The sequence below is a fragment of the Anomaloglossus baeobatrachus genome, chromosome 1 (genome assembly GCF_048569485.1).
Source record: "Anomaloglossus baeobatrachus isolate aAnoBae1 chromosome 1, aAnoBae1.hap1, whole genome shotgun sequence".
In the NCBI taxonomy this organism is placed as follows: Eukaryota; Metazoa; Chordata; class Amphibia; order Anura; family Aromobatidae; genus Anomaloglossus; species Anomaloglossus baeobatrachus.
The window spans coordinates 86,392,407-86,417,379 of record NC_134353.1 but is presented as its reverse complement, the minus strand read 5'-3'; positions in this window follow the sequence as shown (position 1 = coordinate 86,417,379).

Genomic DNA, 24,973 nt, shown 5'->3' with positions numbered 1-24,973 from the left:
CAGTAGCCGAAGCACTGCGCTCTAAAACGCCACGTGCGCACGGCCCCTGCACAATCTCCATAGACTGTGCAGGGGACGCAGGACGCATGCAGTTACGCTGCGCTACAAAGCGCAGCGTAACTGCATGAATTTACGCAACGTGCGCACATAGCCTAAGACGGAAAGACCCACAAACAAGCAAGACCTGAAGGCTGCGGCTGTAAAGGCCTGGCAAAGCATTAAGAAGGAGGAAACCCAGCGTTTGGTGATGTCCATGGGTTCCAGACTTAAGTCAGTGATTGCCTCCAAAGGATTCGCAACAAAATATTGAAAATAAAAATATTTTGTTTGGGTTTGGTTTATTTGTCCAATTACTTTTGACCTCCTAAAATGTGGAGTGTTTGTAAAGAAATGTGTCCAATTCCTACAATTTCTATCAGATATTTTTGTTCAAACCTTCAAATTAAACGTTACAATCTGCACTTGAATTCTGTTGTAGAGGTTTCATTTCAAATCCAATGTGGTGGCATGCAGAGCCCAACTCGCGAAAATTGTGTCACTGTCCAAATATTTCTGGACCTAACTGTATATATATATATTACACTCAAAACAAGTTAGTGATATTTGACTTTTGGGTGAAATTTCAGGATGATCCTATAATTCCCCCTAACCTTTTCAGGTGAGCATAATGTGACCTTCTCTAAACTTTTGAATGCTCATGTCCAACTGTTCAATGTTTCAGTACCTGTATGTCCTCTCTCCTCCTGTACCAGTCTGCGCCTTGTATTGTTTATGATTATTGTACTTGTCCCTATTATGTATTTTCCCTTTTCACATGTAAAGCGCCATGGAATAAATGGTGCTCTAATCTAATATATAAAGCTGAATGTGTGTGTGTGTGTGTGTGTGTGTGTATGTCCGGGATTGTCATCTGCACCGTCGCAGCTACAGCCACAAAATTTTGCACACTCACACGTCTGGACCCCGAGAGCGTAATAGGTTATGTTTTGAGGGGAAATTTTAACCCGGCTCTTTACAGTTATTCACCAAAAAACCTGCCTCCATTAAAGTGATTAGAGCTGGGAGCCACAGTGCATCCAGAACTTCAGAAGAATGCGCAGCCATGCCCTTAAATGGTATGTTGGCGTGTCACAATGCAGCCAGGGAAAGAGACAGACACAGACAGGGAAAGAGGCAGACACAGACAGGGTAAGAAACAGACATAGAAAGGGTAAGAGACAGACAAAGACAAAGAGACAGACTGACAGGGAAAGAGACAGACAGGGAAAGAGAGGGAAAGAGAGAGACAGGTTAAGAGACAGACACAGACAGGTAAAGAGACATACAAAGAGACAGACACAGACAGACAGGGAAAGAGAGGGAAAGAGACAGACAGGGTAAGAGACAGACAAAGACAGATAAAGAGACAGACAAAGAAACAGACACAGGGAAAGAGACAGAGGGAAAGAGGGAAAGAGACAGACAGGGAAAGAGACAGAGGGAAAGAGACCGACAGGGAAAGAGACAGACAGGGAAAGAGAGGGAAAGAGAGGGAAATAGACAGACAGGGAAAGAGACAGACAGGGAAAGTGACAGAGATAGACAGACAGGGAAAGAGATTGAGACAGACGGAGAAAGAGACAGAGACAGTCAGAGACAGACAGGGAAAGAGACAGACAGACAAAGAGATAGAGAGAGACAGAGAGAGATATACAGAGGAGGAGACAGACATTATAATTACATTTATATCTATTTGTTTTGTGGTGTTTGTGTGCAGAATACATTTTTGTTAATACATTCTATTTTGTTAACAGCAGTTATTAACCTGGGCGAAGCCGGGTAGTACAGCTAGTAATAAATAATGATAATACATTTTGTATACCTTGCCATTCTCTAACAAGGAACTCATTGGAAACATTCACAAGTGTTTGATCCATGAATCGTGCTGGCATGTATGTTCTCCCCCCTTGCTGGCATGTGTGTTTCCCCTCCCCATGCTGGCATGTATGTCCCCTCCATGCTGGCATGTATGTCCCCCCCCCATGCTGGCATGTATGTCCCCCCCCATGCTGGCATGTATGTCCCCCCCATGCTGGCATGTGTGTTTCCCCCCCCATGCTGGCATGTATGTTCTCCCCCATGCTGGCATGTATGTTCCCCCCCTCATGCTGGCATGTGTGTTCTCCCCCTCCCTCCAAGCAGGCATGTATGCCCCCCCCATGCTGGCATGTATGTTTCCCCCCATGCAGGCATGTATGTTCTCCACTTGCTGGCATGTATGTCCCCCCCATGCTGGCATGTGTGTTCTCCCCCCATGCAGGCATGTATGTTTCCCCCCGTGCAGGCATGTATGTTTCCCCCCCATGCAGGCATGTATGTTTCCCCCCCATGCAGGCATGTATGTTTCCCCCCCATGCAGGCATGTATGTTCTCCACATGCTGGCACTGGCCCCCTCATCCCCACCTTGGCACAGCTGCACACTAGTTATTAGAAAAAAAAAAAAAACAACTCACCTTCCAGCACTCGCTCCACCGCTGCGTGCACGGTCCTCAGTACCCACGCGGCCAGAAGACGTCATTACGCCGGCGCCGCTCACTGACGCTCCTCCGTCTCCTAGGAAACAGACCTGCAGCCTGGGAGAGGAGGAGTGTCAGAGCGAGGAGAAATGTCTCCTCCGCTCCAACACAGCTTTGAAATGCCGGCACCACCGCACCAGCAGTTCAAAGCGGCAGGATGAGGACACAGCGCGCGTGCCAGCAGAATGGGCTCTGTGTGCCCCTGGTGGCACGCGTGCCATAGGTTCGCCATCACTGTTCTAGGTTCTTCAAAGTACCCACCTTTTGCTTTCATTACTACTTTGCACACTCTTGGCATTCTCTTGATGAGCTTCAAGAGGTAGTCACCGGAAATGGTTTTCCAAACGTCTTGAAGGAATTCCCAGAGATGCTTAGCACTTGTTGGCCCTTTTGCCTTCACTCTGCGGTCCAGCTCACCCCAAGCCATCTCGATTGGGTTCAGGTCTGGTGACTGTGGAGACCAGGTCATCTGGCATAGCACCCCATCACTCTCCTTCTTAGTCAAATAGCCCTTACACAGCCTGGAGGTGTGTTTGGGGTCATTGTCCTGTTGAAAAATAAATGATGGTCCAACTACATGCAAACCGGATGGAATAGCATGCCGTTGCAAGATGCTGTGGTAGCCATGCTGGTTTTGTATGCCTTCAATTTTGAATAAATGCCCAACAGTGTCAGCAGCAAAGGACCCCCACACCATCACACTTTCTCCTCCATGCTTCACGGTGGGAACCAGACATGTAGAGTCCATCCGTTCACCTTTTCTACAAAGACACGGTGGTTGGATCCAAAGATCTCAAATTTGGACTCATCAGACCAAAGCACAGATTTCCACTGGTCTAATGTCCATTCCTTGTGTTCTTTAGCCCAAACAAGTCTCTTCTGCTTGTTGCCTGTCCTTAACAGTGGTTTCCTAGCAGCTATTTTACCATGAAGGCCATTAACCCGATGTGTACTCCAGCTACGTGTGCAGGGAACAGGGAGCTGGCACTGGCAGCGTGAGAGCGGCGGACGCTGGTAACGAAAGTAAATATCGGGTAACCAAGGAAAGGTCTTCCCTTGGTTACCCGATGTTTACCTTGGTTACAGCTTACCGCAGCTGCCAGAAGCCAGCTCCTGCTCCCTGCTCGCTTCAGTTCGTCGATCTCTCGCTGTCACACACAGCGATGTGTGCTTCACAGCGGGAGAGCAACGAGCAAAAAATGAAGCAGGACATTCAGCAACGACCGGCGACTTCACAGCAGGGGCCAGGTCGTTGCTGGATGTCACACATAGCGACATAGCGGGACGTCGGTGCTACGTCACAGAAAATGGTGACGTAGCAGCGACGTCGTTGTCGTCGTCGCTGTGTGTGACACCACCTTTACTATAACAGATGCAGGCACAGGTAGTAATGCCTCCCTCTCTCTTTCTGTAACTGATATAAACACAGATAGTATTGCCTCCCTCTCTCTTCCACTAAATTAAGTAAACACTAACAGTACTGACTCCCCGTCTCTTCCTCTAATCATAAATAGTACTGCTTTCCTGCAATTAATGACCATCTTTGGTAGTCACTGGTAATTTTTTATTTCCCTGACTTACAAAATAGCAGCATATTGAGTGAAATAAAAGACCACTTATGACATTTGTTAATCCCTGCAAAGCCCTAATTTTGCTAATCTTAGAAAGAGAATTGGTGACCAGTAAATGCCCTTCATAGACTCCTGTCCTGTCTCATGACATCCATTGTTCGTGTAGTCAAACCTGGCTTTTAGGCTTTGGGTGTAGATCGACTTTATGCAATTTATAAAATAATGACATTTTTCATCTAATGTGTTCAGAATTTTACAATGAATAATGTGAATTTCAGATTGCAGAGCCGTGCCTCCCTTTTATATGGAGAATGTAGAGGTACCGTCTCTCATTATGTATTCACACATTTTATGTGACGAGCTATAAAATGTACTGCTGTGATTTATTCATGCATCTGAATATTAAAGCAGTTTCTGTGCTGTGAAAAGTGTGATAGGTTTATTACATTTATCGCTAATATCAGTCAGGTACAGCAAAAATATTACTATCTAAATTATGCTCTGCCCTCCATCTGGCGGTAATATTTCTTAACGTAATATAGATATTTTTTTCTGCAAAATGGGACTATTAATTAATCTGTAAAAACACAAGAGAACCTCGGGGGCCTGACAAGATTGAGTGAGAATTAATGAATACACCTGGGGAGAGATTCATATCTGGGTTTAACATTCTCTTTGTGCTACAAACTAATCACCGAGAAGAACAAAGTTACAAAAATTGCTCACAGCTTCATACTGTCGGACTAATGGTAAAAAAAATTGTCGTTTGTTCATGCCAATATTTTATCTTTCCTTAAAACTTTACATTGTGTCGTTTCTCTGTTATTCCCCCTGGAAATGAATGAATACTTGATGGCTACCATTTCTTTTGTCAATAGGGTGTGTGTCGCATCCAGATGACCAGATGAGAGGAAAGTGGGTCCACTGGTCCAAGATACCATTCACTAATCTGGAGGAGCGGACCTGAGCGGCCACCCAGTCTTCATTACAACCACAGGAAGTGGAAGTACATACCCACACAGGTAAGTGGCCGTCAGGAGGCAGTCTAGAAGATCCTGGTACCTCAGCAGCTTGCGCCACAGGACGATATCCAGGAACTGGACATAGGAAATAGCACTTCTGGGAGTATATCATGAAGATTGGAGATGCTCCGGAAGACTCCTTCTCATGGTTATTAAGGAAAACTCCTCCCAGAGAAGTAGTTGAACCCAGTCATCCTGACGGGCAGAAATAAAATGGCGAAGGTAGTTCTCAAGAATCTCTTTAACTCATGCTACTTGCCCATTGGTCTGCAGATAGTACGTGGAGGAAAAATCCAGTTGGACATTCAGCAGCTTGCACAGAACTCTTCAAAACTTTGAAGTGAACTGGACCTCATCATCAGAGACTATGTGGAGAGAAAGACTATGAAGTTGAAAAACACTTTGGAAGAACTGTGTGGCAAGCTTGGAAGCAGAGGGTAGACCAGCCAGACGAATTAAGTGAGCCATTTTAGAGAACCGATCCAATACACCATAACCCAGATGGTATTGCAACCCTTGGAAAGATGCAGATCCATGATGAAGTCAATAGCAATATGTTGCCGGGGGAACAAGTTACTGGCCAAAACTGGAGGAGGCCAGAAGGCTTGTGCCTGGAGAGACTTGTTTTTGGTGCACTGTGAACAGGTGTATACAAAGTTCCAGACATCCTTGACTAATGAGGGCCACCAGAAGCAACGAGTATTCTGCTCAGTGGACTTGAATATGCCCAAATGATCAGCCAGCTTGGACTCGTGTCCCGAGCACAGAATTCCCTTCCTTCTAGACAAAGGCACGAAAGTTATTCTTGTAGGAATATCTTTAAGAAGGACAATAATTCTGGCCAAAGCAATGATGTTGAGTCTCCTCCACAGAATTGGAAACATCGAAGGACAGTGACAAGGCTTTTGCTTTGACATTTTTTCCCACAGGACAGAAGTGTAATTCAAAGGTGAAACGAGCAAAGAAGAGCGGCCGCCTGGCTTGATGGGGATTCAACCGCTAGGTGGACTGCAGGAAGGTCTGTGTAAGTTATAAATTATTACTGGAGAGCTGGTGCCTTCCAGTAGATGTTTCCACTCTTCAGGCGCCAGCTTGACGTACAGAAGCTCACAATCCCCAATGGTGTAATTTCACTCAACCGGCAAGAGCAGGTTGGAGAAAAATTAAGCTTGGAAAGCAATTAATCACACCTAGGGTCATCTCTGCAACTAACCCTAGGTGCTGGAGTTTCCCAGCCTCACTGGGCACTGTCTAATGAAATGTCAGCTGTCATTCTAGCACAGAGAGCTTAGCCAGCTTACAGTAAAGTACATCCCCAACAAGAGCTTTCTGGAAGTTTGGGTTGAAGCTACGGTAGGGTCCAAGAGCAAGCAGCACCAGTCATAACACGTGTGCTCTTCATTAATAGCTGCTTCTGAGTTGCCAACCATTGAGCCAGACTGGGCCATGGATTTGCAACAAGATATAAGAGAAATTAGGGAGGAATTACACAGTATCATAAGAATCTTTACAAACCCATCTGAGCCAAATGTCACACCTCAATATGTAGAGAGATCAGAATGATGATACCTACCCTCTAGAGACCACTAGTATCGACCCCACCACCGACCTGGGGAAAATGGAAATGAATGTTCAGCCTGTGGAGCAAAATTAAACAGCTCCAGGAATTGCCCTACCTGAGAAACCCAGCAGTTGGTGTGGACAAATTTAATGGATGAATAATACAGTGTTTGATAGACAAAGGTTGCCACATGACCACTATGCCTGGAGAAAGCTTTCAACATTTCCCAGATGTTGCTCATTCCAGAACCAACTATATGACTGATGGCTTGTAACCAGTTGCCTATACCAGTAGCAGGGATGTTGTGGATGAAAATATGTGTCTGTGGGAAGAAGTTTGGACCTACAATGACTGCGAATGAACGTGTTGAAAGAAGTGGGACAGTTTCTAGCACATCCTTGATGGAGGCCTGCTGGGGCCTGAATGGCTCAATGTTATTTGGGTAGAAAAATGTTATAGCAGCTCATCCAGGTCAGCCAGATGTGAACGTTACCAGCTGCCTCCAAACCTCGAGGAAAGCTAGTGGTGCCCTGTAGTTCAACCTTGACTCTTCCCCTTAAACAGGAAGTACTCACTATTAGAGATGAGTGCTGTTTGAAGTGAACCGTTCGCCAATTTCAAATTCGAGTTGTTTTGGGCGATGTTCGAGTCGTTCGACGAACTCGAACGATTTGCTTCACGTTCGACAGTTCGAGTTAACGTTCGATAACGGTTTGATCACCAAAAGCGTGGCTTTTCACAGTAAGGCTATGTGCGCATGTTGTGTATTTGCATGCGTCCTGCGTCCCTAGCACAATCCCTCTCTCTTTCCTACTCACCGATTAGCTGCATGGCGGTCACAAAGCTCCAGCGGCTATTCCTGTTTTGAAAATGGCTGCCGCTCATTATTCAATCTGGTATTCCCTGCTTTCCCCGCCCACCAGCGCCCATGATTGGTTGCAGTAAGACACGCCCCCATGCTGAGTGACAGCTGTCTCACTGCAACCAATCACAGCCGCCGGCGGGCGGGTCTATATCATGCAGTAAAATAAATAAATAATTAAAAGAAAAAAAAAAAACTCCGGTTCCCCCCAATTTTGATACCAGCCAAGATAAAGCCACACGGCTGGAGGCTGGTATTGTCAGGATGAGTAGCGCCACGTTATGGGGAGCGCACTACCCTAACAATATCAGCCAGCAGCCGCCCAGAATTGCCGCAACCAATAGATTCGACAGTCCCAGGACTCTACTCGGCTCATCCCGAATTGCCCTGGTGCGGTGGCAATCGGGTTAATAAGGAGTTAAATGGCAGCTTATAGCTGACATAAAGTCCTAGGTTAAGCATGGCAGGCATCTCCCAGAGTTACCTTCCATGATTAACCTGTAAGTGAAAGTAAATAAACACAGTGAAAAATCCTTTATTTGGAATAAAAGACAAAAAAACCCCTCTTTTACCACTTTATTAATCCCCAAACACCTATCCAGGTCCAAAGTAATCCACACGACGCTTTCAGCTCTGCTACATGAAGCTGAAAGGGAGCGCCATAGAACACAACCGCTCTGTGTCAGCTCCACGCAGCAACTGAAGTGAGCCGCGCTGTCACCGGAGACTTCACTCAGGTAGTGCCTGCGTGTGTGCGGGAATGATGATAGGTGCAGTAGTGCCGGGGTGTGTGCAGGGATGATGATTAGTGCGGTAATGCCAGGGTGTGTGCGGGGATGATGATGGAGTCAGTAGTGTCCGGGTGTGTGCGGGGATGATGATGAGTGCGGTAGTGCCGGGGTGTGTGCAGGGATGATGATGGAGGCGGTAGTGTCGGGTGTGTGCGGTGATGATGATGAGTGCGGTAGTGCCGGGGTGTGTGCGGGGATGATGATGGAGGCAGTAGTGTCGGGGTGTGTGCGGGGATGATGATGTGTGCGGTAGTGTCGAGGTGTGTGCGGTGATGATGATGAGTGCGGTAGTGTCGGGGTGTGTGCGGGGATGATGATGAGTGCGGTAGTGCCGGGGTGTGTGCGGTGTGAGGTAGCGACCACCAACGTGGTAAATGGTCGCTATATGTCGCAGTGGAGAAGGTCGCTGCGATATTAAACTGAAGAGGTTGCTATGGGACTTGTAGTTCCACAAAGGCTTGTTTCTGCATTTAAGGGTCAGGTTCCCTTTAATAATGCCTGTGTGCTGCACAGGTCTGGATAATCACAGACCTCCACCTGTGGGGGTGTCCAGTCTGATTTAGGAGACTCAGTGTGTGTTCTGCAGAGGGTGAGAGCAGAGCAGGGGGCTCTGGATTTCAGTCTGGGTTTAGACTGGAAGTAGTGTGCAAGCCAGGCTGGTTAGTGCTGTGGCTACTGGACCAAAGCTCTCCTGGAGTGGAGAGACAGACAGGAGTCTGCAGAGTGTCTCTGGGTTCTTGGAAGGAACCACAGCAAGTGTTGTTCGCTGGCTGGCAGGAGCCAGTGTGTACAGGCACCACACTTCCAATAGAGACTGTATTGGACTGGAAGCCCACGGTATGTGATTGTGCTATGTTTTTGCCTTATGCCAGGAGAGGCCTGTTATGTTTAATGTCTGCCGTTTATGACAAGTTTTTTAATAAACGGCTGGAAATCTTTATAAAGAGACTGTACATGTGTTGCTGAAGCTACCTCACACCGCTGCAAGCGAGTGGAACCCCCCAGGTTGCGGGGTGCAACCTTACATATGGTGTCTCGAATGCGGGCATGCGGTCTGGTTGCTAGGGGCAACGCAGCCTGGTTGCTAAGGGCAACTGCCTAGGACGTATTGCTGTGGATCGGCGGGTCCACGAAAATCGTGTCGGCGCACTCAAGCAGCTGGCGGTGGATCGGCGGGTCCACGAAAATTTTGTCTGCGCACTCAAGCGGCTGGCGGTGAATCAGTGGGTCTGCAGGGTTCTGTGCAGCAGTGGCGAGAGACCAGTGACTGGAGGTTCCAGGCCAACCCGGAATTGCGGGGCCCTGTTTGGTGAGCAGTGATACACCACAGGCTGGAGATCCTGGTTGTACGGGCGGTACAACCTGGAAAGGTTAGTGGTTCTCTAACCCCCTCCCCCCTCTTTAGACCACCGGGTATTACCCATTGGAGCGCCCCTCCTGTTTGTTTTCTTGTTTCAGCATGGAGGGTGCACAAATGGATGCTATGGAGGAGCTGTACCAGTTCCTTGTGCGTGGACAGCAGGAGCCGTCAGTGCGCACCGAAGTGGCAGCAGTGGACCAGTTGATGAACTCCCTTCTGGGGCCAGTACGAACACAGGGTGCCCAGCGAGATAAAGGGGAACTGGGGTCTAAAGACACTGCAAGGAAGCCACAGAAACCCCAAAAGGGGGTGGAGTCCCAGAAAGGGGTGGTTACCCAAAAGGGGGCGGGGTCCCAGAGAACGATGGTGGCACAAAAAGGGGCGGAGCATCCCAAATCCGAAGGTGTAGTGGCATCAATGGACAGTAGCCAAGGACAATGGTGTTCATGCTATGTGTGTCCGGTCTGCGGTACAGACTGCCCGGCTGACGAGAAGTCACGTCTGTGTTCTGTGGAAGTTGATGGCAAATGTGTGACTGGGCTGGTAGACTCGGTGAGCTTGGTGTCCCTGGTGAGGGCCACGCTCGATACCTACCCGATTCTTGGAAGGATGGAAGCCTGCTGCAGACATGGGAATATTGGAGAGTATCCACGGTCCCGAGTGGTCGTTGAGACGGATGGGGTGTTTGGATCCGTTAATGTTGGGGTAGTGCCTGACTTAACGCATCCCATTATAATAGGCCGGGACTTTAATTTTTTTGAGGACTTGTGGTCGATGGCAGAAATGGCCAGCTGCTTGTGTAAAAGCCGGAAAGGCTCAAAGGAAGCCCTATCACAGCGGGAGCCTGAAAGTGTTCCTAGTAGTATGATATTATGTAATAAGGGGAAGACCATGCCTACTAGAGGTGACAGTACTAAGTTAGGGGTGACCAAAGAAAGTGATGGACGTGCCCCCCTTAGGGATATGACGTTTACAGTAACAAAGGATAGTGTGACCGTTAAAAACGGGAGAGCTCCAGACAGGGGGTTCAACACTTGGTTAAGTGGGGGCTTGTTAGTCCAGGACACCAGGGGGACTGACGATGACTCCAGTAAAGACACTGACTTTACTAAAGTGACAAATGAGTACAGTGACGTACTGATGAGCAAAGAGGGGAAAACCTCCCATCGCCGAAGGCGCAAGAGGCGCAGAGGGGCGGAGCAAGCTACAACCACTGACAATATGGTCCAGATAGAGACAGTGTCGTGTATTTCTGCCCAAAGTGTGGATTCCCTTCCAGAATCTGAGTGTGCACAGAAGGTTGAGAAAGGCACGTTGCCAATAGCAACCGCTAATGTAGAGTCGGACAGCAAAATCATGCCAAAGAAAGATGAGTCTGAGCTGGAACTGACACATTGTAACAACAGAAATCAGCAGGGTGAAAACGCAGAAAAGGAGCCGACCAAGGAAGTACTGGTGGTGTCCCCTATGACTTCCCAGTGTGATGCTGATGGTCTGTTGAGTGTAAGCACTATAGGATATCAAATCCTGGAAAGTACGGTAACAGATGACCTCCTAGAGAGTGTTGGTGGAAGAAAAATCCACAAAGGTCATAGTGAGCAGACCGGTGAACTATCTAGTGCTAGGGTGGATAACAGTGAATACAGCCCCAAAGCTCTAAGAGGAGGAGAGTACTGTGGTGAAGTACCAGGTGACACCCTGGTAGAAGGCGATGTTGTGAACTCCCAAGCGAGGGCAGAGGGTGACACTGCAGAGACCCAAGAGGAAGTTGGAGGGAATGCAGTGAAGTCCCAAGACACGGCTGATGCTGTAAAAGTGGAAAGAGCCTCTGAGGAAGAGGTGAGGTCTGGACGTGAGGTCTCATCAGAAGCTGAGAGCCTGACTGACTCGGTGGGTAAGACCAAGACCGCAGACAAGAAGATTGACTCAGCTAAGAGCCTGAAACCCAAAGGCTCTGAGGCTGGGGCTGAGCCCGAGGAGGGTGTAACTCAAAAGGTGAAGCCTTTGGTGAAGAATATAGAAGGAGGCAAGAGACCTCAGGAACAGTCTAGTGTCCTTGAAAGTAAAGGAAGCAGACCAGTCTTCAATTATCTGATAGATGTGCCAAAAGACTTAAGAGAAGCCTGTGCCAGTGAGAAGGTACATGAAAAATTCAAGACGGCCGTAGGAGCCTATAAAGTGTACTTTGCCCCAGAGTCTTGTCGGTTGCTGGTGTGCTCTGTAAGTGATGTCACAAAGAAGCGGGTGGCTATCCTTAGTGGCATGCACCTACAGTGTCTTCGCACGAAGTGGCTCATCTCTACAAAGATGGAAGAAGACACCAGACGATTGGAGCATATGAAGCGGCTCACCGCAGCATTTCAGGAAGTGGTGGTTGTGAAGAAACCATTAATTGGGCTTGCAATAAGAGCGCTGAGAAGTAACATTCAGCAAGCCAGGAAGGTTCCAGGTATTACAGCTATTGAATTGGAAAAAAACAGTGGAACATTCCGAATCTATGGGAAAACTGCAGGAGCAGTCAAGACAGCTCGGAAGTTGTTGGAGTTTGTGGAGGAGGTCATACAAGTGCCCGGAGAACTGGTTAAGAAGCTGACTGGAAGAAATGGAAGAGTCATGCAGGAGATGGTTGACAAGTCCGGTGTGACAAGAGTAAGAATTAATATTCATAATGAAGCCAAGATACTCTGTGAAGTCGGTATGGTTCCATGTGTCATTGTGGGAACAAAGGAGTGTGTTGAAAATGTACGAGTCCTCCTAGAGTACCGCCTGAGTTACCTGGAAGAACTAAAGCAATTGAATCTTGAAAGACAGAAGATTGCAGAGAAACTTTGTCAAGTTAGTGTGAGGTTGCGACCGCTTTCGGGCCAGGGACCAAAGAAGTGTGGTCCACCTAGTGACTGTGTTGCTTCAGATGGCAAGGGAAGCAGGTCCTGTAGTAAAAGGAGCCAAGGTTATAGAGGACCTAATTATACATCGGGCTATAGCACAGACTCTGAAGACTCTAAGCCCTCTAAGACAATGTCCGAAGGAAAGAATGGCGCTTGGGACATGTCTCTAGCCAAAGGTGGCATTGAGAAAGTCAACAATCAGAGCAATGGACAAAAATGTCCTAGAAGAAGAGCCCAATATCGATCTGGACACAGAGAATGCATAGGATCTAGTTACGTCAGAACCTCAGGGCTGATGTACCCAAACAGTAGCCCCTCTAGTGGACTGAATAGCGCAGGGTCGAGCCGCACAGTAGTTACGACTAAGAGAGTGTCTCACTACCACACTGACCGTTTGAGACGGTCATGGAGAGATAGGTCTGACCAGGGACCGTGTCTGAGAAGTGGGTTTCCTGTGACGGGTTTGGTGACAGACGGTATGTCGAGAACTGGAGCTCAAGGTTGTCAAAGTGGGCCCTCTCAACTGGTAGGGCAAGGTGACCCTGCTGCCCCGTCTCGAGGCCCCTGTAGGGTATCGAGTGTTCAACCCTACAAGTTTGAACAGAGGGGGGGGATATGTGAGGTAGCGACCACCAACGTGGTAAATGGTCGCTATATGTCGCAGTGGAGAAGGTCGCTGCGATATTAAACTGAAGAGGTTGCTATGGGACTTGTAGTTCCACAAAGGCTTGTTTCTGCATTTAAGGGTCAGGTTCCCTTTAATAATGCCTGTGTGCTGCACAGGTCTGGATAATCACAGACCTCCACCTGTGGGGGTGTCCAGTCTGATTTAGGAGACTCAGTGTGTGTTCTGCAGAGGGTGAGAGCAGAGCAGGGGGCTCTGGATTTCAGTCTGGGTTTAGACTGGAAGTAGTGTGCAAGCCAGGCTGGTTAGTGCTGTGGCTACTGGACCAAAGCTCTCCTGGAGTGGAGAGACAGACAGGAGTCTGCAGAGTGTCTCTGGGTTCTTGGAAGGAACCACAGCAAGTGTTGTTCGCTGGCTGGCAGGAGCCAGTGTGTACAGGCACCACACTTCCAATAGAGACTGTATTGGACTGGAAGCCCACGGTATGTGATTGTGCTATGTTTTTGCCTTATGCCAGGAGAGGCCTGTTATGTTTAATGTCTGCCGTTTATGACAAGTTTTTTAATAAACGGCTGGAAATCTTTATAAAGAGACTGTACATGTGTTGCTGAAGCTACCTCACACCGCTGCAAGCGAGTGGAACCCCCCAGGTTGCGGGGTGCAACCTTACAGCGGGGATGATGATGTATGCAGTAGTGTCGGGGTGTGTGCGGGGATGACGATGGGGGCGGTACTGCCGGGGTGTATGCGGGGATGATGATGAGTGCGGTAGTGCGGTGGTGTGTGCAGAGATGATAATGGGTGCGGTAGTGCCGGGGTGTATGCGGGGATGATGATGAGTGCCGTAGTGCGGTGGTGTGTGCGGGGATGACAATGGGGGCGGTAGTGCCGGGGTGTGTGCAGGGATGATGATGTCTGCGGTAGTGTCGGGGTGTGTGCGGGGATGATGATGTTTGCGGTAGTGCCGGGGTGTGTACGGGGATGATGATGTGTGCGGTAGTGCCGGGGTGTGTGCGATGTTGATGAGTGCGGTACTGTCGAAGTGTGTGCGGGGATGATGATGGGGGCAGTAGTGCCTGCGTGTCTCTCTCTCTCTTCTCTCTCTCTTCTCTCTCCTCTCTCTTCTCACTCCTCTCTCTCTCCTCTCTCTCCTCTCACTTCTCTCCTCTCTTCTCTCCTCTCTCTCTTCTCTCTCTTCTCTCTCTTCTCTCTCTCCTCTCTCTCTCTTCTCTCTCTCTCCTCTTTCTCCTCTCTCTCCTCTCTTCTATCTCTCTTCTCTCTCCCTCTCTTATCTCTCTCCTCCCTCTCTCTCCTCTCTCTTTCTCCTCTCTCTAGTCTCAATCCCTTCTCAATCCCTTCTCTCTTTCTCTCTTCTCTCTCTATTGTCTCTTTCTCCTCTCTCTCTCTCTTGTCTCTCTATCCCCCCTCTCTCCTCTCTCTCTTCCCTCTCTCTCTAGTCTCTCTCTTCTCTATCTATCTTCTCTCTCCTTTCTCTATTCTCTCTCTTCTCTCTCTCTCTCCCCTCTCCACTCTCTCTCTTCTCTCTCTCCTTTCTCTCTTCTCTCTTTTCTCTCTTTCCCCTATCTCTCCTCGCTCTCTCTTTCTTCTCTCTCTCACTCCTCTCTCTTCTCTCTCTTCTCTCTCCTCTCTCTCCTCTCTCTTTCTCTCACCTCTCCCTCTCTTCTCTCTCTTCTCTCTCTTCTCTCTCATCTCTCGCTCTTCTCTCCTCTCTTCTCTCTCTTCTCTCCTCTCTTCTCTCCTCTCTTCTCTCCTCTCTTCTTTCTCTTCTCTCTTCTTTCTCCTCATTCTCTCTCTCATCTCTCTCTCCTCTCTCTCTATCTTCTCTCTCTCTCTCCCCCTCTCACTCTTCTCTCACTCTCCTCTCTCTCTTCCCTTTCTTTCTCTTCTTTCTCTTTTCTCTCTCTCTCTTTTCAATCCTCTCTCTTCTCTCTACTCTCTCTCTTCTCTCTCTTCTCTCCTCTCTCTCCCTTCTCTCTCTTCTTTCTCTCTCGTCTCTTCTATCTCTTCTCTTCTCTCTTCTCTCCCCTCTCTTCTCTCTCCTCTCTCTCACTCTTCTCTCTCCTCTCTCTCTTCTCTCTCCTCTCTCTCTCTTCTCTCTCCTTTCTCTCTCCCACTCTTCTCTCACTCTCTTCTCTCACTCTCTTCTCTCTCTTCTCTCACCTCTTTCTCTCCTCTCTTTCTTCTCTCTCTTCTCTCTCCTCTCTTTCCTCTCTCTCCTCTCTCTCCTCTCTCTTCTCTCTCTTCTCTCTCTTCTCTGTCTCTTCTCTCCCTCTTCTCTCTCTTCTCTCCTCTCTTCTCTGTCTTCTCTCCTCTCTTATCTCCTCTCTTCTCTCTCTTCTCTTCTATCTCTTGTCTCTCTCTTCTCTCTCTCTCTATCTTCTCTCTCTCTCACTCTTCTCTCACTCTCCTCTCTCTCTTCCTTCTCTTCTTTCTCTCTTCTCTCTCCCTTCTCTCTTCTCTCTCCTCTCTCTCACTCTTTTCTCTCCTCTCTCTCTTCTCTCTCTCTCCTCTCTCTCTTCTCTCTCCTCTCTCTGTTCTCTCTCCCACTCTTCTCTCACTCTCTTCTCTCACTCTCTTCTCTCACTCTCTTCTCTCTCTTCTCTCTCTTCTCTTTCTCTCTCCTTTCTTTCTTCTCTCTCTTCTCTCTCCTCTCTTTCCTCCCTCTCCTCTCTCTTCTCTCTCTTCACTGTCTCTTCTCTCCCTCTTCTCAAATTCAAATTCAAATATGCTTTATTGGCAGGACCAAAATACAATTAGTGTTGCCAAAGCAAGAGAAATACAGTAAGTGTGGTGGGAGGGGATCAGGGTTATGGGGAGTTGGGGGGCACAATTTGGGCTCTGACAGTCCATTTAGGGGTCTTAGGTTCCCCTCAGCTTATGACATGTGGTGACATATTGGGCGGCGATCTCCACCATTGATTCCTCTTCCCCCAGTAGGAAGCGGAGTTTCATGTCCTCATCCATGGATGGAAAGCCCGGGCTATGGGTGGTAAATTTCTGGAAGTGGGAGGCCCTCACTGCTGAGTATTTGTCACAGTGCAGTAGGAAATGCGTCTCGCCCTCCAGAGCCCCCTGCTGGCAGTGCTGGCACAGTCTGTTCTCTCGCGGCTTGTATGTCTGTCGGTGCCGCCCTGTTTCCACCTCTAGGCTGTGGGCACTCAGTCTGTACAGGCTCAGGGTCTGCCTGTCTTTGGGGTGGCGTAGCCTTTCCAGATATGGGGCCAGAGTGTAGTCCCTCCGCAGTGACCGGTAGATGGTGAGTTTCTGGGAGTTCTCTAATTCACTCTTCCAGTCCTCTATGTATTGCATCTTGCAGCTCTCTGAGATCTCTTTTATTGGGCTTTTGTCAGGGGGTGTTGCTGACTTTGGCTGGACTGGCTGCCGGGGTTCCTGGCTTGCTCTGGGCTCCGGCTCAGCAGGGCTTTATGATGGTAGGAGCTGGGGTTGCTGTTCTGTGTGTGTGCCTGGTGTGATAGCGCCCTCTTGTGTATAGTGAACCATAAGGGGAATCGGCCCAGCTCTGCCCTACAGGCTATGTTTGAGGTGCTGCGATGGACTTGGAGGAGATATTTGCAGAACTCCATGTGGAAGACTTCGGTAGGGCTGGAATCCCACTTTGTGTGGTCTGGGTAGGTCACTGGGCCCCATACCTCGCTGCCATATAGCAGTATAGGGGTGATGACGCTGTCAAATATCTTGAGCCAGACTCTCACAGGTGGTTTGAGGTGGTACAGTTGTCTTCTGATGGCATAGAAGGTTCTGCATGCTTTTCCTTTCAGGGCTTCTGCTGCTTGCTTGAGGCTCCCGTTATTGCTTAGCTCCAGACCGAGGTAGGTGTAGCTGCTGGTGTTCTCCAGCGTGGAGCCATTTAATGTGAAGGAGGGAGTGTTTATTTTGTTCTGGTTCCTCTTCTGAAACACCATGACTTTGGTCTTCTTTTGGTTGATGGGAAGCGCCCATGTGGTGCTGAATGTTTCCAGTACTGCCAGGCTATCTTGGAGGCCTCTTTCAGTTGGGGAGAGTAGCAGGAGGTCATCTGCGTACAGCAGGAACTTCACCTCTCGGTCATGCAGACTGAGGCCTGGAGTGGGGGAGGACTCTAGAGCTGTTGCTAGTCCATTTATATAGATGTTGAATAGAGTTGGACTCAGGCTGCAGCCCTGTCTGACCCCACGGCCCTGTCGGAAGAAAGCCGTCCTCTTTCCGTTCACCTTCACGCTGCACCGGTTCTCAGTGTATGAGCTCTTGATCACGTCGTAGGTCCTGCCACCTATTCCGCTCTCCAGGAGTTTCAGGAACAGGCCTGGATGCCACACTGAGTCAAAGGCCTTTTTGAAGTCCACGAAACATGCAAATATTTTCCCCTGTTTTTTGTCGTGGACGTGGGTCTTGATGAGGCTTTGCAGGGTGTAAATGTGGTCCGTGGTGCGGTGGTTTGGCATGAACCCAGCTTGGCTTCTGCTGAGGACGTCACCCTGGGTGAGGAAGGCGATAATCCTCTTCTCTCCTCTCTTCTCTCTCTTCTTTCTCCTCATTCTCTCTCTCCTCTCTCTCTTCTCCTCTCTTCTCCCTCTTTCTCTTTTCTCTCTCCTGTCTCTCCTCTCTCTCTTCTCTCTCCTCTCTCTCATCTCTCGCTCTTCTCTCCTCTCTCCTATCTCTTCTCTCCTCTCTCCTCTCTGTCCTCTCTCTTCTCTCTCCTCTCTCCTCTCTTTCTATCTTCTCTCTCTCTCTCTTCTCTCACTCTCCTCTCTCTTCCCTCTCTTCTTTCTCTCTTCTCTCTCTCTTCTCTCTCCTCTCTCTACTCTCTCTTCTCTCTCCTCTCCCCTCTCTCTCTCCTCTGTCTCCACTCTCTCTTCTCTCTCCTCTCTCTCTTCTATCTCTCTAACTCTTCTCTCTCTTCTCTCTTTCTTCTCTCTCTTCTCTCCTCTCTTCTCTCTCTTCTCTCTTCTCTCTCTTCTCTCCTCTCTTCTCTCTCTTCTCTTCTCTCTCTTGTCTCTCCCTTCTCTCTTTCTCTCTCTCCTCTCTCTCTTCTCTCTCTTCTCTCTCTCATCTCGCTCTCTTTCTCACTTCTCTCTCTCTCTTCTCTCTCCTCTCTCTTCTCTCTCCTCTCTCTCTCTCTCATCTATCCCTCTCACTCTTCTCTCACTCTTCTCTCACTTCTCTCCTCTTTTCTCTCTCCTCTCGTCTCTCTCTTGTCTCTCTCTTCTCTCTCTTTCTGTCTCTCTCCTCTCTCTTCTCTCTCTCTCTTCTCTCTCCTCGCTCTCTTTTCTCTCTCCTCTCTCTCTCCTCACTCTCCTCTCTCTCTTTCTCTCTTCTCTTCTCTCTTCTCTCTCTCTTCTCTCTCTCTTCTCTCTCTCCTCTCTTCTCTTCTCTCTCCTCTCTCTCTTCTCTCTCTTCTCTCTCTTCACTGTCTCTTCTCTCCCACTTCTCTCTCTCTCTTCTCTCCTTCTCTCTCTTCTTTCTCTTCACTGTCTCTTCTCTCCCACTTCTCTCTCTCTTCTCTCCTCTCTTCTCTCTCTTCTTTCTCCTCATTCTCTCTCTCCTCTTTCTCTTCTCCTCTCTTCTCCTCTCTTCTCTCTCTCCTCTCTCTTCTCCCTCTTTCTCTTTTCTCTCTCCTGTCTCTCCTCTCTCTCTTCTCTCTCCTCTCTCTCATCTCTCGCTCTTCTCTCCTCTCTCCTCTTTCTTCTCTCCTCTCTCCTCTCTGTCCTCTCTCTTGTCTCTTCTCTCTCCTCTCTCTCTATCTTCTCTCTCTCACTCTTCTCTCACTCTCCTCTCTCTCTTCCCTCTCTTCTTTCTCTCTTCTCTCTCTCTTCTCTCTCCTCTCTCTACTCTCTCTTCTCTCTCCTCTCCCCTCTCTCTCTCCTCTGTCTCCTCTCTCTCTTCTCTCTCCTCTCTCTCTTCTATCTCTCTAACTCTTCTCTCTCTTCTCTCTTTCTTCTCTCTCTTCTCTCCTCTCTTCTCTCTCTTCTCTCTCTTCTCTCTTCTCTCTCTTCTCTCCTCTCTTCTCTCTCTTCTCTTTCTCTCTTCTCTTCTCTCTTCTCTCTCTCTTCTCTCTCTCTTCTCTCTCTCCTCTCTTCTCTTCTCTCTCCTCTCTCTCTTCTCTCTCTTCTCTCTCTTCACTGTCTCTTCTCTCCCACTTCTCTCTCTCTTCTCTCCTTCTCTCTCTTCTTTCTCTTCACTGTCTCTTCTCTCCCACTTCTCTCTCTCTTCTCTCCTCTCTTCTCTCTCTTCTTTCTCCTCATTCTCTCTCTCCTCTTTCTCTTCTCCTCTCTTCTCCTCTCTTCTCTCTCTCCTCTCTCTTCTCCCTCTTTCTCTTTTCTCTCTCCTGTCTCTCCTCTCTCTCTTCTCTCTCCTCTCTCTCATCTCTCGCTCTTCTCTCCTCTCTCCTCTTTCTTCTCTCCTCTCTCCTCTCTGTCCTCTCTCTTGTCTCTTCTCTCTCCTCTCTCTCTATCTTCTCTCTCTCACTCTTCTCTCACTCTCCTCTCTCTCTTCCCTCTCTTCTTTCTCTCTTCTCTCTCTCTTCTCTCTCCTCTCTCTACTCTCTCTTCTCTCTCCTCTCCCCTCTCTCTCTCCTCTGTCTCCTCTCTCTCTTCTCTCTCCTCTCTCTCTTCTATCTCTCTAACTCTTCTCTCTCTTCTCTCTTTCTTCTCTCTCTTCTCTCCTCTCTTCTCTCTCTTCTCTCTCTTCTCTCTTCTCTCTCTTCTCTCCTCTCTTCTCTCTCTTCTCTTCTCTCTCTTGTCTCTCTCTTCTCTCTCTTTCTCTCTCTCCTCTCTCTCTTCTCTCTCTCTCCTCGCTCTCTTCTCTCTCTCCTCTCTCTCTTTCTCTCTTCTCTCTTCTCTCTCTCTCCTCGCTCTCTTCTCTCTCTCCTCTCTCTCTCTTTCTCTCTTCTCTCTTCTCTCTCCTCTCTATCTCCTCTCTGTCTCCTCTAGCTCTTCTCTCTCCTCTCTCTCTCTCTCTTCTATCCCTCTCACTCTTCTCTCACTCTTCTCTCACTTCTCTCCTCTTTTCTCTCTCCTCTCGTCTCTCTCTTGTCTCTCTCTTCTCTCTCTTTCTGTCTCTCTCCTCTCTCTTCTCTCTCTCTTCTCTCTCCTCGCTCTCTTTTCTCTCTCCTCTCTCTCTCATCACTCTCCTCTCTCTATTTCTCTCTTCTCTCTCTTCTTTCTCTCTCTTCTCTTCTATCTCTTCTCTTCTCTCTTCTCTCTCTTCTCTCTCTCTCCTCTCTTCTCTTCTCTCTTCTCTCTCTCTTCTCTCTCTTCACTGTCTCTTCTCTCCCTCTTCTCTCTCTTCTCTCCTCTCTTCTCTCTCTTCTTTCTCCTCATTCTCTCTCTCCTCTCTTCTCCTCTCTTCTCTCTCTTCTCTCTCTTTTCTCTCTCTCCTCTCTCTTCTCCCTCTTTCTCTTTTCTCTCTCCTGTCTCTCCTCTCACTCTTCTCTCTCATCTCTCGCTCTTCTCTCCTCTCTCCTCTCTGTCCTCTCTCTTCTCTATCCTCTCTCCTCTCTCTCTATCTTCTCTCTCTCTCTCACTCTCCTCTCTCTCTTCCCTCTCTTCTTTCTCTCTTCTCTCTCTCTCTTCTCTCTCCTCTCTCTACTCTCTCTTCTCTCTCCTCTCCCCTCTCTCTCTCCTCTGTCTCCTCTCTCTCTTCTCTCTCCTCTCTCCTCTCTCTCTCTCTTCTATCCCTCTTACTCTTCTCTCACTCTTCTCTCACTTCTCTCCTCTTTTCTCTCTCCTCTCGTCTCTCTCTTGTCTCTCTCTTCTCTCTCTTTCTGTCTCTCTCCTCTCTCTTCTCTCTCTCTCTTCTCTCTCCTCGCTCTCTTTTCTCTCTCCTCTCTCTTTCCTCACTCTCCTCTCTCTCTTTCTCTCTTCTCTCTCTCTTCTCTCTCTCTTCTTTCTCTCTCCTCTCTTCTATCTCTTCTCTTCTCTCTTCTCTCTCTCCTCTCTTCTCTTCTCTCTTCTCTCTCTCTCTTCTCTCTCCTCTCTCTACTCTCTCTTCTCTCTCCTCTCCCCTCTCTCTCTCCTCTGTCTTCTCTCTCCTCTCTCTCTTCTATCTCTCTAACTCTTCTCTCTCTTCTCTCCTCTCTTCTCTCTCTTCTCTCTCTTCTCTCCTCTCTTCTCTCTCTTCTCTCCTCTCTTCTCTCTCTTCTCTTCTCTTCTCTCTCTCCTCTCTCTCTTCTCTCTCTCTCTCCTCGCTCTCTTCTCTCTCTCTCTCTCTCCTCTCTCTCTCTTTCTCTCTTTCTCTCTTCTCTCTATCTCCTCTCTGTCTCCTCTATCTATTCTCTCTCCTCTCTCTCTCTCTCTCTCTCTCCCTCTTACTCTTCTCTCACTCTTCTCTCACTTCTCTCCTCTTTTCTCTCTCCTCTCATCTCTCTCTTGTCTCTCTCTTCTCTCTCTTTCTGTCCCTCTCCTCTCTCTTCTCTCTCCTCGCTCTCTTTTCTCTCTCCTCTCTCTTTCCTCACTCTCCTCTCTCTCTTTCTCTCTTCTCTCTCTCTTCTCTCTCTCTTCTTTCTCTCTCCTCTCTTCTATCTCTTCTCTTCTCTCTTCTCTCTTCTCTCTCTTCTCTCTCTTCTCTCTCTTCACTGTCTCTTCTCTCCCACTTCTCTCTCTTCTCTCCTCTCTTCTCTCTCTTCTTTCTCCTCATTCTCTCTCTCCTCTTTCTCTTCTCCTCTCTTCTCCTCTCTTCTCTCTCTCCTCTCTCTTCTCCCTCTTTCTCTTTTCTCTCTCCTGTCTCTCCTCTCTCTCTTCTCTCTCCTCTTTCTCATCTCTCGCTCTTCTCTCCTCTCTCCTCTTTCTTCTCTCTCTTCTCTCCTCTCTTCTCTCTCTTCTCTCCTCTCTTCTCTCTCTTCTCTTCTCTTCTCTCTCTCCTCTCTCTCTTCTCTTCTCTCTCCTCTCTCTCTTCTCTCTCTTCTCTCTCTTCACTGTCTCTTCTCTCCCACTTCTCTCTCTCTTCTCTCCTTCTCTCTCTTCTTTCTCTTCACTGTCTCTTCTCTCCCACTTCTCTCTCTCTTCTCTCCTCTCTTCTCTCTCTTCTTTCTCCTCATTCTCTCTCTCCTCTTTCTCTTCTCCTCTCTTCTCCTCTCTTCTCTCTCTCCTCTCTCTTCTCCCTCTTTCTCTTTTCTCTCTCCTGTCTCTCCTCTCTCTCTTCTCTCTCCTCTCTCTCATCTCTCGCTCTTCTCTCCTCTCTCCTCTTTCTTCTCTCCTCTCTCCTCTCTGTCCTCTCTCTTGTCTCTTCTCTCTCCTCTCTCTCTATCTTCTCTCTCTCACTCTTCTCTCACTCTCCTCTCTCTCTTCCCTCTCTTCTCTCTCTCTTCTCTCTCCTCTCTCTACTCTCTCTTCTCTCTCCTCTCCCCTCTCTCTCTCCTCTGTCTCCTCTCTCTCTTCTCTCTCCTCTCTCTCTTCTATCTCTCTAACTCTTCTCTCTCTTCTCTCTTTCTTCTCTCTCTTCTCTCCTCTCTTCTCTCTCTTCTCTCTCTTCTCTCTTCTCTCTCTTCTCTCTCTTCTCTTCTCTCTCTTCTCTTCTCTCTCTTGTCTCTCTCTTCTCTCTCTTTCTCTCTCTCCTCTCTCTCTTCTCTCTCTCTCCTCGCTCTCTTCTCTCTCTCCTCTCTCTCTCTTTCTCTCTTCTCTCTTCTCTCTCTCTCCTCGCTCTCTTCTCTCTCCTCTCTCTCTCTTTCTCTCTTCTCTCTTCTCTCTCCTCTCTATCTCCTCTCTGTCTCCTCTAGCTCTTCTCTCTCCTCTCTCTCTCTCTTCTATCCCTCTCACTCTTCTCTCACTCTTCTCTCACTTCTCTCCTCTTTTCTCTCTCCTCTCGTCTCTCTCTTGTCTCTCTCTTCTCTCTCTTTCTGTCTCTCTCCTCTCTCTTCTCTCTCTCTCTTCTCTCTCCTCGCTCTCTTTTCTCTCTCCTCTCTCTCTCATCACTCTCCTCTCTCTATTTCTCTCTTCTCTCTCTTCTTTCTCTCTCTTCTCTTCTATCTCTTCTCTTCTCTCTTCTCTCTCTTCTCTCTCTCTCCTCTCTTCTCTTCTCTCTTCTCTTCTCTCTTCTCTCTCTCTTCTCTCTCTTCACTGTCTCTTCTCTCCCTCTTCTCTCTCTTCTCTCCTCTCTTCTCTCTCTTCTTTCTCCTCATTCTCTCTCTCCTCTCTTCTCCTCTCTTCTCTCTCTTCTCTCTCTTTTCTCTCTCTCCTCTCTCTTCTCCCTCTTTCTCTTTTCTCTCTCCTGTCTCTCCTCTCACTCTTCTCTCTCATCTCTCGCTCTTCTCTCCTCTCTCCTCTCTGTCCTCTCTCTTCTCTATCCTCTCTCCTCTCTCTCTATCTTCTCTCTCTCTCTCACTCTTCTCTCACTCTCCTCTCTCTCTTCCCTCTCTTCTTTCTCTCTTCTCTCTCTCTCTTCTCTCTCCTCTCTCTACTCTCTCTTCTCTCTCCTCTCCCCCTCTCTCTCTCCTCTGTCTCCTCTCTCTCTTCTCTCTCCTCTCTCCTCTCTCTCTCTCTTCTATCCCTCTTACTCTTCTCTCACTCTTCTCTCACTTCTCTCCTCTTTTCTCTCTCCTCTCGTCTCTCTCTTGTCTCTCTCTTCTCTCTCTCTCTTCTCTCTCCTCGCTCTCTTTTCTCTCTCCTCTCTCTTTCCTCACTCTCCTCTCTCTCTTTCTCTCTTCTCTCTCTCTTCTCTCTCTCTTCTTTCTCTCTCCTCTCTTCTATCTCTTCTCTTCTCTCTTCTCTCTCTCCTCTCTTCTCTTCTCTCTTCTCTCTTCTCTCTCTCTCTTCTCTCTCCTCTCTCTACTCTCTCTTCTCTCTCCTCTCCCCTCTCTCTCTCCTCTGTCTCCTCTCTCTCTTCTCTCTCCTCTCTCTCTTCTATCTCTCTAACTCTTCTCTCTCTTCTCTCCTCTCTTCTCTCTCTTCTCTCTCTTCTCTCCTCTCTTCTCTCTCTTCTCTCCTCTCTTCTCTCTCTTCTCTTCTCTTCTCTCTCTCCTCTCTCTCTTCTCTCTCTCTCTCCTCGCTCTCTTCTCTCTCTCTCTCTCCTCTCTCTCTCTTTCTCTCTTTCTCTCTTTCTCTCTTCTCTCTCTCTCTCTCTTTCTCTTTCTCTCTTCTCTCTATCTCCTCTCTGTCTCCTCTATCTATTCTCTCTCCTCTCTCTCTCTCTCTTCTATCCCTCTTACTCTTCTCTCACTCTTCTCTCACTTCTCTCCTCTTTTCTCTCTCCTCTCATCTCTCTCTTGTCTCTCTCTTCTCTCTCTTTCTGTCCCTCTCCTCTCTCTTCTCTCTCCTCGCTCTCTTTTCTCTCTCCTCTCTCTTTCCTCACTCTCCTCTCTCTCTTTCTCTCTTCTCTCTCTCTTCTCTCTCTCTTCTTTCTCTCTCCTCTCTTCTATCTCTTCTCTTCTCTCTTCTCTCTTCTCTCTCTCTTCTCTCTCTTCTCTCTCTTCACTGTCTCTTCTCTCCCACTTCTCTCTCTTCTCTCCTCTCTTCTCTCTCTTCTTTCTCCTCATTCTCTCTCTCCTCTTTCTCTTCTCCTCTCTTCTCCTCTCTTCTCTCTCTCCTCTCTCTTCTCCCTCTTTCTCTTTTCTCTCTCCTGTCTCTCCTCTCTCTCTTCTCTCTCCTCTTTCTCATCTCTCGCTCTTCTCTCCTCTCTCCTCTTTCTTCTCTCCTCTCTCCTCTCTGTCCTCTCTCTTGTCTCTTCTCTCTCCTCTCTCTCTCTATCTTCTCTCTCTCACTCTTCTCTCACTCTCCTCTCTCTC